Here is a 12,443-nt window from a genome sequence, read left to right on the forward strand (position 1 = left end):
CCTCTGTGGAAAGGGATAACTGTATACAGAACAGAACAGCCTCAATTCGTCGGGGCATGGACTCAAGGTACAAGGTGTCGAAGGCGTTCCACAGGGATGTTGGCCCATGTTGACTCCAATGCTTCCCACAGTTGTGTCAAGTTGGCTGGATGTCTTTTGGGTGGTGGACCATTCTTGATACACACGGGAAACTGTTGAGCGTGAAAAACCCAGCAGCGTTGCAGTTCTTGACACAATCCAGTGTGCCTGGCACCTACTACCATACCCCGTTCAAAGGCACTTCTGTCTATTGTCTTGCCCATTCACCCTCTGAATGGCACACATACACAATCCATGTCTCAATTGTCTGAAGGCTTTTAAAATATTTCTTTAACCTGTCACCTCCCCTTCATCTACATGATTGAAGTGGATTTAACAAGTGACATTTACAGTTCAGTCATTTAGCAGATGCTATTATCCAGAGTGACTTACAATTAGTGAGTGCATACATTTTCATACTGGCCCACCAATTTCAGGCAGTATTTTCAAACAACACTTACAATAAAAGGGCATCATAATTTCACAGCATTGTTCCAACCTTATGTGGAAGTATTTATAAAACACAGGAAAATCACGTTTTTGACTGCACTCTGCCTTTAATTGTTGTCTGGATATTACTGCCCTCTGCAAAATTCATTATCCAGCAACAGCCATGAGTGTCCCTACAGTCATAAAAACATAGTAGAAAGGAAGGGCTTATTGTAATACCAGATTAATGGTATGTTTTGATAAGATCGCCAATTATCAACACAAATTAGATGCAAAGACCCCGGGGGGAGTGGGGAGTCCGGTTGGCAACAGTCTGCTGCTGGGTCAAGACTGCTTCCTCTGTCACCACAGCAATCAGTAAGCAAAGCTATCTGTAATTTCAGGGGTCACATTGTTATGTTTCCCTTTTAAACGAGAGACCTTACGTACTCCTATTTTTTATAGAGTACCTGGCTTTTATTCATTGAGAAGTACCTGTGTGTTTAAACATATTACATATTTAGAAATAAAACTTAGGTCATTAAATAATGCTAAATATCTTAAATGTATGTTATCTACTCCCACGGTTGGTAGATGAATTTGAATTTTTCTAACAACTTTACATGGAAGATTACATTTATTTTTAAGTGGTTTTGGTGTAATTGCATATCATGAAGCGAAATGTTTGCTTTAGAGCGAAGGCATTTTAGTGTCGAAGGCAACAAAGTGATATTCTGAACTCAGCTGGAAACCAGGAATGGAAACCACTTGTATCTGTAAGTCGTTCATTTTGCTCAGTGGTGTACCACTTTGTTGGTTTGTGACCTGATTATATTATGCTGTTGAGGATTATCTTGTCTGTCTATGTAATTTACAGATTGTCATATAGCTTCGCAGCCCTCATTTTCCAGTGATGTAAGCAGTTCCCTCTCTTCTGCTCATTGAATTCCTTCTGAGACTTTCCAAGGCTATTCCTGGGTTAAATTGTGAAGGGCTGCTTCACATATATACACTGTAAAAATGTACAGTGTAAATTGTCATGTAGGTTTAAGTAAAATACTAAATGCCAATTAAATGATACATGCATACATAGCACAGTACATAACATGTGTAGTATTTTTATTAATTTATTAATAAGTAACTTAAGTATGCAAATAAAGTGTGTATTTGTAGTAACTATACCATTATTATGCATTAAAGCCATCATGCCTGTCGGGCCTCAACTCTATATGTAAGCTACATTTATACCAATTGAACTGTTGAGTGCAGGCGATGTGAAGTTGAGGATTCTTAGGCTGAGTCATGTACAGTAGGTGATCCACCTTCCCAGGAAGGAGTGCTGTACAAGCACCTTCTCAGTATGTGGGTTGACTATCTTCACATGCTGACGAGCAGTGCAGGTAATTGAACCACCATCTTGTTAATATGTAGTTTCAAACAAAGTTGGGTGAGGGATTTACAGACCTCGTGAAATCAACCACAGGTTAATGTGGTTTTGGCTCTTACCATCACTTTTATTCTGTCTTTAGTCAGCTTTTTACTTTTTCACTCTGTTCCCACCCCCATCTATGTGTTGGATATCAACAGAAAGTCAGAGGACTGATGGTAACACCCCTCTCCCCCTGCACTAGGAGGACTGATGGTAACACCCCTCTCCCCCTGCACTAGGAGGACTGATGGAAACACCCCTCTCCCCCTGCACTAGGAGGACTGATGGAAACACCCCTCTCCCCCTGCACTAGGAGGACTGATGGAAACACCCCTCTCCCCCTGCACTAGGAGGACTGATGGTAACACCCCTCTCCCCCTGCACCAGGAGGACTGATGGTAACACCCCTCTCCCCCTGCACCAGGAGGACTGATGGTAACACCCCTCTCCCCCTGCACTAGGAGGACTGATGGTAACACCCCTCTCCCCCTGCACTAGGAGGACTGATGGAAACACCCCTCTCCCCCTGCACTAGGAGGACTGATGGTAACACCCCTCTCCCCCTGCACTAGAAGGACTGATGGAAACACCCCTCTCCCCCTGCACTAGGAGGACTGATGGAAACACCCCTCTCCCCCTGCACTAGGAGGACTGATGGTAACACCCCTCTCCCCCTGCACTAGGAGGACTGATGGTAACACCCCTCTCCCCCTGCACTAGGAGGACTGATGGTAACACCCCTCTCCCCCTGCACTAGGAGGACTGATGGTAACACCCCTATCCCCCTGCACTAGGAGGACTGATGGTAACACCCCTCTCCCCCTGCACTAGGAGGACTGATGGTAACACCCCTCTCCCCCTGCACTAGGAGGACTGATGGTAACACCCCTCTCCCCCTGCACTAGGAGGACTGATGGTAACACCCCTCTCCCCCTGCACTAGGAGGACTGATGGAAACACCCCTCTCCCCCTGCACTAGGAGGACTGATGGTAACACCCCTCTCCCCCTGCACTAGGAGGACTGATGGTAACACCCCTCTCCCCCTGCACTAGGAGGACTGATGGTAACACCCCTCTCCCCCTGCACTAGGAGGACTGATGGTAACACCCCTCTCCCCCTGCACTAGGAGGACTGATGGAAACACCCCTCTCCCCCTGCACTAGGAGGACTGATGGTAACACCCTCTCCCCCTGCACTAGGAGGACTGATGGTAACACCCCTCTGGAAGGAAGGTAGCCTAGCGGTTAAGAGCATTTGGTCACAAACTGAAAGGTTGCTGGTTCAAATCCCTGAGCTGACTAGGTGAAACATCTGTAAATGTGCCATTGAGCAAGGCACTTAATCTTAATTGTGCCTCTAAGTCATTCTGGATAAGAGCATCATGTATTTAGCAGACACTTTTAACCAAAGCAACTGACAGTCATGCATACATTTTACGTATGGACGGCCTAGGAAACAAACCCACAACCCTGGCGGTGCAAGGGCCATGCTCTGCCAACTGAGCCATACAGGACCAACTGTAACCTAGCCTCTCAAGGTCACATTTGGACATGTTAGACAAACTGTAAAATAACATTATGAGGCTAAAAACACTCAGTGGCAGTGTTAAAATATAGCTAGCAACAGCACAGGCAATGATATATGGACCTAGTTGTAAGAGGTGGACACTTGTAAAGTCTGCAGGTTGAATAGGTGAGCACCATAGAGGTGGCATCCCATAGTCTTGCTGGTTGAATAGGTGTTCTCCCCATAGGATAACTTGACAGGCATGTACAGATCTGCAATCTTAATTTGATCACTCTGTTGTCGCAGCAAATTGTCCTGTGCAACAGGAAATAATATAATAATAATAATAAATAATAATATGCCATTTAGCAGACGCTTTTATCCAAAGCGACTTACAGTCATGTGTGCATACATTTTTACGTATGGGGCAAATTGCAGTTTATTCACGGTTTCAAAATACTTCTAAAGTTTGTAATTTCAACTTTACATTTCCAGGCTTGATTTCCCCTAACAAAAAAATGTATCAACCCTTACAAAAAATGTTCCATTAATTACAATTCACATAATAATTCAAATGTCCTGCTGTGAGAAGCAGGGTCAAATTAAGACATCGCATCTGTATGGCCCTTAAGTCTGTTAAGCAGTTTGCTTTAGCCACTGTTGTACACTCATGTCAGGCAGAGCTGACTCATACTTGGTGGTCCTGGGCTGCTGGACTCTGTTAAAGCTGGGTCTGCCACACGGGACCTGCCCGGATCAGCTGGGGCTTGGTGGGGAGAAAATAAAAAGTGAGAAAAAGAGGAGGAAAAGCAAGAGGAGGAGGAGGGAGAGAGAGAGCGAGTGCGGAGAGCTGGAATGGGCTTGGTTCTTCTAAATTTGCACCAGCTGTAATGATGACAGTGGGCAGTTCATTGAATATTCCGGGCCTCGGCGCGACGGCTGCGTTTAAATCTGTGTTCTCAGGTGCGTCGTTTGAAGTCAGCTCAAGTCCGAAAGGGAGCCTTGTCCCAGGCCAAGCCCTCTCCCTCTTTCTTTCTCTCTCTCTCTCTCTCTCTCTCTCTCTCTCTCCCTCTCTCTCTCTCTCTCTCTCTCTCTCTCTCTCTCTCTCTCTCTCTCTCTCTCTCTCTCTCTCTCTCTCTCTCTCTCTCTCTCTCTCTCTCTCTCTCTCTCTCTCTCTCTCTCTCTCTCTCTCTCTCTCTCTCTCTCTCTCCCCCGCTCTCTCTCTCCCCCTCTCTCTCTCTCCCTCTCTCTCTCTCTCTCTCTCTCTCTCTCCCTCTTGCTCACTCTCTCTCCCCCTCTCTCTCTCCCCCCTCTCTCTCTCTCCCTCTCCCGCCCTCTTTCTCTCTCCCTCTCTCTCTCTCTCTCTCCCTCTCTCTCTCTCTCTCTCTCTCTCTCCCTCTTGCTCACTCTCTCTCCCCCCTCTCTCTCTCTCCCTCTCTCTCTCCCTCTCTCTCTCTCTCTCCCCCCCTCTCTCTCTCTCCCTCTCTCCCTCTCTCTGCCTCACTCTCTGGCACCGCCTGCTTCCCATGAACCTAAGCCCCAGAAACAAAGTAGGGGAAGAAATGATCTCCCTCTGACCTAGCGGGACTGTGCTTTCTTCAGACTTATTTTTTTCTCTCTTGCATTACAAATCCATTGAGTCCAGCACTTGATATGGCAATGGGGTAGTCTCTGTAAACACAGCAAAGGTTGTTCAAATATATTATCATCACATTAGGATTTGCCATCTGTTTTGTTAGGAAGAGGACATGAGAAAAGCCTCAGTTTTAACTGTTGCATCGACTAAGACGGTGATAAAACTATAGGTGAATTAGAGTTGCTGCGTATCTAAGAACTTCATTTTGTTGATGCTCACGATGATTGTTCTTGATAGTGTTGAAAAAAGTACAAATAATAAACCTGCCTCACAAGGCTGTTCCTGGCTTTTCAGAAGCCAACAATCTGAAACCATTAAAATCTCAGAGGTCTAACTGCCTTGGATTCAGTAGGCCAGGTATTCAAATCAAATCAAATTGTATTTGTCACATGCCTGGTAAACAACAGGTGTAGACTAACAGTGAAATGCTTACTTACGGGCCCTTCCCAACAATGCAAAGTTAACATAAAGTAGAGGAACAGTGCTTGTGTAGACAGGATGTTTAAACTTCAGAGCCCTGTGAATTTGTTGCTGTAACCCTGTGAGTCAAGTTTAAGTCTTTTCAAATTAGATGTCCGTTGGGGAATGAACAGGCTGATTGCTGCTATAGCTGAGGACAATAAAAACATTATAGTAGATTGAATTACATTGAATTCAATTAAAGCTTTACTGTTGTGAAAAGGATCGAAAAGCTTTTTGGAATTTTCACTCAAGTTCACTTCAACCAAATGTCACGACCTTGGTCTTAAAATGTAATTACTTTCATTCTACAACACTAGTTGCAAGAGAATTGTCACCAAGCAACCATGAAGTGAACTTCTATTTTGAAGGTGTTTAGTAAAAAAGGGAGCACTTAGGTTCGAGTGACTTTAAATATTTTATTGAGAACTGTGGGGAAGCTCAGCAATCTGCATCTTGATTTCGGCAACAGATAACCCCTTTGACAGCAGGCTCAATGTAAGTGCCTGTAGTTGTTTGACTGTAACATCTTGAGGGGGATCCAAATGTAGAAGTGGCCAATCAGGGATTCTAAGGTGGAGAGCTGGAAGCAGTGAAGCACATTGGCTGAAAAGATTGACTTGACATAAATTTAACAGATTTATTTGATCATGCTTTTAATTTCAAGCCAAACCCAAATGTTGCTGTATCCTTAACTTCTTCAGGGTATGCTTGTGATACATCAATAAGTTCATGTTAATCAACATTTTATTGAACATGAACTTATTGATGTATCACAACCATAATTAATACATGTGAATCAATCACACCAACTAGAGACTAATGTGCCCTTTTGGTTTCCTAAAGTTATCCCTTAGACATTAAAGCTCAATGCTGACATAAGCTGAAATAATACTCAGTCTATCTCTTGCAAAGTCATTCCATTACATAAGCACCAGTTTAGCTCAAATCCCCCTTTTTTTTGTGTGTGTATGTTTTATAAGCTTGAAATGTAATTACCAAAATGTCTAGCTATTATATCGGCTGTCAGATTCTTCCCTTTGATAACACGAGTCATCCGACGACATCTTATTTTGATAACACCAAAGGTCATTTGGAATAACCCCTGATGGCCGAGGTGTGTTTAGACACCCCTGCACTGCCCATCCTGTGACGTCCACCGAAACAAGGAGTCCACCCAACAGGATGACAAGGATCTAACCGGTGGCTATCCACCTCTGACCTGGTCGAAAGTGGAGAGGGGTTCAGTTTAAGGTCGCCCCTCTAATACAAGTACCTTACACTACTAGAGGAAATGGTACTATGTACTGTGATAACAACAAGGGGTAGTATGGGCCCCATGTAGCTCAGTTGGTAAAGCATGGTGCTTGCAACGCCAGGGTTGTGGGTTCAATTCCCACGGGGGGCCAGTATGCAAAAAAAAAATGTATGCACTCACTAACATTAAGTCGCTCTGGATAAGAGCGTCTGCTAAATGACTAAAATGTAGTTCTATTGTAGGTAAGCTTACGCTGTGCTGTGTTGACTTAGTTCTCATACATGAAGAGGTAGTTCAATTAGACTTCGTACATTATGGTTTAACACCAGGGTTTGATAAGTGACAAACACAAACTATTCCGGCCTATAGAATTTAGGAAAGTTCATTCCTCAATCCTGCAGTAATGTACAGCTTTTCTGAAGCACTGCTGTCTCCAGTCAGTGAGGGCCAGCAAGACAGTACTCCTCCTAGTGACCAGAAACCACTTCCTGCCTGTAGCCAGTAGCCAGTCAGAGCCTCCGATGCCGCCCTGCTCTAGGGATCCAGGCTGCTTGAGGTGTCATACTCCTGTAGCCTACTCAACCCCAACATACTTTCCTGACCGCCAAGCTAGGATTACACAGGCACAGCTCTTGTCGAGTACCCAGAGTGCATCTTGCCAGCCTGGTGCCTTAAAATTCCGGCATGGTTTTTACATTCCTCTACGGTCAAAGGAAAACACCCGTCCACTTCTTAAAAGAAATAACAGCTTACAGGGATTACGAGCCACTTTATAACCTCTTATACTAGTAGACAAAAGGCCAGTGTCCATGTTACTGATGGATTTATGTTGCCATTGTCTCCAGACATTGCCTTTAAAGATTAGCAGAGCCCTTTTATTGTGTGTTGCGTTATGAATGATGTGGCACTGAGATGGCGCAGCACCACTAGTGTAATAATTAGCTCAGCCCATGGGAGACATACTCAGTATTGCACTTTTTCATGGCTGTAGCACTACCCACATGCCGTAAGCTGGTCCACAGGCCGTAACTGGTCCACAGGGCGTAACTGGTCCACAGGGCGTAACTGGTCCACAGGGCGTAACTGGTCCACAGGCCATAACTTATCCACAGGCCGTAACGGATCCACAGGAAAAAAAGAGGGGGCAGCTCTGGATTGCGGCTAGAAAAAAAAAGGACTCCTGTTGGTGCCAAGATAAATTCTTCCAATTGTAAAGAAAAGTTGGCCTTTGGGGAGAGATATTTAGTACGAGCAATATCCAAAGCAAACAGATCCACACCCTCTACTAAAAACGAGATAGGCTGCCATTGCCCCCTGTGCCAACCCTGGCTTAAAGAATAACCCTCAACTAAATACATAAAACATACATATACTACAATATTGCAAAAAAATACTGTACAGTGTGTTACAACTCCTACCTTTCATCCAACACAGCAATATAGATTCACATGGAAATTATATTGCAGTTGAATGTAAAACATACAGGGACATGTTCCGGAGTGACAAGATGAAGGAGGACTCTATCTAATGAAAAGGGAGGCTCAATTGATGATCGGAGCAACGCTACTACAAGCCAGAGAGGTTCATTACAGACAGTTCCCAGAGTTCATTACATTTACATTACATTTTAGTCATTTAGCAGACGCTCTTATCCAGAGCGACTTACAGTTAGTGAATACATCTTTTTTTATACTGGCCCCCCGTGGGAATCGAACCCGCAACCCTGGCGTTGCAAACACCATGCTCTATCAACTGAGCTACATCCCTGCCGGCCATTCCCTCCCCTACCCTGGACGACGCTGGGCCAATTGTGCGCCGCCCATGAGTCTCCCGGTCGCGGCCGGCTGCGACAGAGCCTGGATTCGAACCAGGATCTCTAGTGGCACAGTTAGCACTGCGATGCAGTGCCTTAGACCACTGCGCCACTCAGGAGCTTACATTACCGACGTGGCCGTGAAGTTTATGACTTTGTGGCCCCAACAGTCAAAATGAATGGAACCTCCACAACAAACCAAGGACTATGGCTCCTGATACAGTACACTGGACATAGCTCACTAAGCACAACTCAACAAAGAAGAAAGGAGAGCCTAAGAGCCCAACTTCCTCCACAACCATTCATTTTGATTTGCCTGCTCCATTGTATTAACTCAGCATTTTGGTGCGTATTTTCAGATAAAGAGTTGACAACGGTACTGGTACAGTCGCGTCTCAGTATGACACAGCAAGGGCAGCGCTAATCTTTCTTGACGCCAAGGCTGGCCAACCAGCCACGGATGAGGAGACCTTCGGATGACATGACAGGCGCTTAGCACGGCCTGCCAAATCCTGCATCAGTGTGAGATCTGACTGGGAGTACAACACCCACACGAGTTGCCCTCATCCACACATCCGATTACTCAAACTGAGATGGCACAGCACCACCATCAATGTGTTGAGTGATAGTGATATGAAATCAGGCGAGAGTGAAATGAAGCTACACGCTGACTGTGTAAATGTTTCTCTCTTTCTCCAGGAGAAGTTGAACTTTTTAAAGCCGCACAGCACCTACCACACCATGTCAGATTCAAGGTCATTCAGAACAGGTAAAGACCAATTGTTGAAGAGCCTGTAGCTATAGCGTTTGTTGCCATGTAACTGAACGCAGATAGTCTGCCAGATGGTCTTTTCCTCCTCGCCAATTCAAGTCAAGAGAGGATTGCGAGAGCTAATGCTTCATTCCTGTCAAGCCCTCTTAACTCAGCAGTTCACACACTTTACATTTACGTCATTTAGCAGGCGCTCTTATCCAGAGCGACTTACAGGAGTAATTAGGGTTAAGTGTCTTGCTCAAGTGCACATCGACAGATTTTTAAGGTAGTCGGCTTGGGGATTCGATCGAGCAACCTTTCGGTTACTGTCCCAACGCTCTTAACCGCCTCACACATCTTTCATCCTCGTGTGGCACTGCTCTCAAGTGCTGAGATGAATCTTATTCACCTCAATTCAATTCAACTCTTTTAGTGCCCTCAGGGGCAATTATGACAAACAAAACTGGTGTTGAGAGAAGAGACAAACTTGAGTTAGGCTACTGTAGGACACTTCTTACGTAACTGACCCTAAGCCCCGCCCCCCTTGGTTACTGTCGCAACCTCGGACAACATTTTCCCAGGAAACCCAATTCCCTCTTCGAAATCCCCTCACAATGATTTCAAACGGTGTTTTTTAATACACAATGAAATTAAACACAGACTACCCCTTGCTAATCAGGAAACTCTCGGGTATGTTGTGGTGGTCTGTCATTACAATTGATTCACAGGAACCTGGTAAAATGATGTTTGTAGTGTGGCTAGTCACTGTGAATGGCTCTGAATTCCCTGTCAGCATGCAGTCAAAGCTACTAACCACTTTTGGAGTTAAGTATTGCTCTCAGATCATATCCTGTTGTCGACAGCATATGGGGGTTGTATTAAGAACACTGCTAACAGCTAGCTAATGGACATTTCTAGAAAACAAGTTATATTAATGAAGTGGCTAGCTAGCTAGTGTCAGCAACATTTGGTGGTTAATGAGACTAAGAGCTAGCTAACCAGCTGAGGTAGCAAACAATGTAACAAAAATATAATTTCAGATTCTAAAAATATTCCATCAACAGGCTCCGCTTTTCAGGAATCACAGTAGCAAGTACCCATGGTGCACTGTTCAATTATTTAAAGGTACAATATGTAATTTTTGGGCGACCCGACCAAATTCACATAGAAATGTGAGTTATAGATCTGTGATTCTCATTGAAAGCAAGTCTAAGAAGCGGTAGATCTGTTCTATGTGTGGTGTTTCTATGCTTCCCGGTCTTAAGTTTTGTTTTTGCGTCTTTTACTTTTGGTTTTGTACACCAGCTTCAAACAGCTGAAAATACAATAGTTTTGGTTGTGGAAAATATATTTTACAGTGGTTTAGATGGTACAATGATTCTCTACACAATGACTGCTTGTTTTGTCACATAAACTGAAATTAGGCCAACTATTAGAATTTTAGCAATCAGGGAATGGCGGAGCAATTTCTGCATAGTGCATCTTTAACAATTTAAACAAAGTATTGTTTTTTTTTTTTTATCCGTTTTTCCCACTGCCCTTACTGGCTTTCATGTGTTTCAAACTTGAGCTTGTCCTAGGTGTCGGACTCGATGACAGTTTCTATCCATTGGAGCACTGCGATTGGTTCCCCAAAATTCTGGGGCGGGGCTTAGCAAAGGCTCAATTCTACAGAGAATATGCAATGGAAGTTTTCATTGATGGTTCACATGGGATTATTGTAGAAGACAATAGTCCCCTGTAGCTCAGTTGGTCGAGCATGGCGCTTGCACCGCCAGGGTTGTGGGTTCGTTTCCCACGGGGGGCCAGTATGAAAAATGTATGCACTCACTAACTGTAAGTCGCTCTGCATAAGAGCGTCTGCTAAATGACTAAAATGTAAAATTAGCATAAAATAGAAATGCTTTGCGACATCTTTACCCACAGAATGTTTTGCTGAAGCATGATAGAAATGATACGTTTCTGAAAAGAGTAAAACTCTGTGCCACTAATCTAAAATAACCAATTGTTTAAATGAGCATAGCAAACCTTATTGCATGTGTGAAGAACTAAGATAGATTCACACATAGCCATATGTCAAGACGAGGCCGGCTCAGCCTGTTGCAAGCTCGACACACACACAAACAAATACACACACACACACACACACACACACACACTAATTCATTTGGGAGAAACCACAGCAAATAAACCGCAGCAAATATTTTACAAAATGTTATAAGCAGCCTCAGAAAAAAACACCTATTACTCGGAGGCGGCAACTGTGCACTCCATTCAAGGAGAACTGCAGTGCATGTGTTAGCAGGCATTTATGGGTCCAAGTGAGAAGCCTTGTGGGACGTGGGGGTGGAGGGTGGAGGGTGCGGGCCACTGGAGTGGCAGTCTGCCTAGGTTAGGTGTGTTTTATATAGCAAGACAGTGAAGTTACAAGTCTGGGACTGGCGAGGAAGTTGCGTTACACCGTGTGTGGACGGCATTAAAAAGCCATGCCAATCATTACTGTATCAAAAAGGCATTGGACTTTCAACCCAGTTTCCCTTATTTTTATCCCACTAGCCAACATAACTTCAACAACTTCCACAAGCGTTCAATGTGCTCCTCTTGCGCTGCCTATCTTGTCTCTTGTATTTCATGGTTGTTCTTACAGCAGTGTGTTCTCTTGGTGTGACCGAGGGGAATAGCTGATTTTAAGGTGTTCGGACACTACATGTGCACGTCCCCTCACAAATCACAGCTCATTTCCCCTTCACCGGAAGAAAGGAAAAAATATTATGTATTATTGTCCTACTGAGACGTTTGTTTAAAGCAAACGCCCAGATGCACAATCAGGTACAAAGATCTGCAAAGTCTGAGTAGTTCTGACTGCGTTCCTGAAGTGGCCCATTTCATGTTTACGATTCCTTTTCGTGTGTTTAACATACATGGGCTGATCAAGAGGTTATTATATCTCCCATCACTGTCATTATCATCATCAGAGTAATCATTTATGCATTGTAGTCCCTTGTGTTGTCAGTGTATCACTCTCTCTGTCTCTGTCTCTGTCTCTGTCTCTGTCTATGTCTCTGTCTCTGTCTCTGTCT

The sequence above is a fragment of the Coregonus lavaretus genome (assembly GCF_964263955.1).
Source record: "Coregonus lavaretus genome assembly, chromosome: 16".
Lineage (NCBI taxonomy): Eukaryota > Metazoa > Chordata > Actinopteri > Salmoniformes > Salmonidae > Coregonus > Coregonus lavaretus.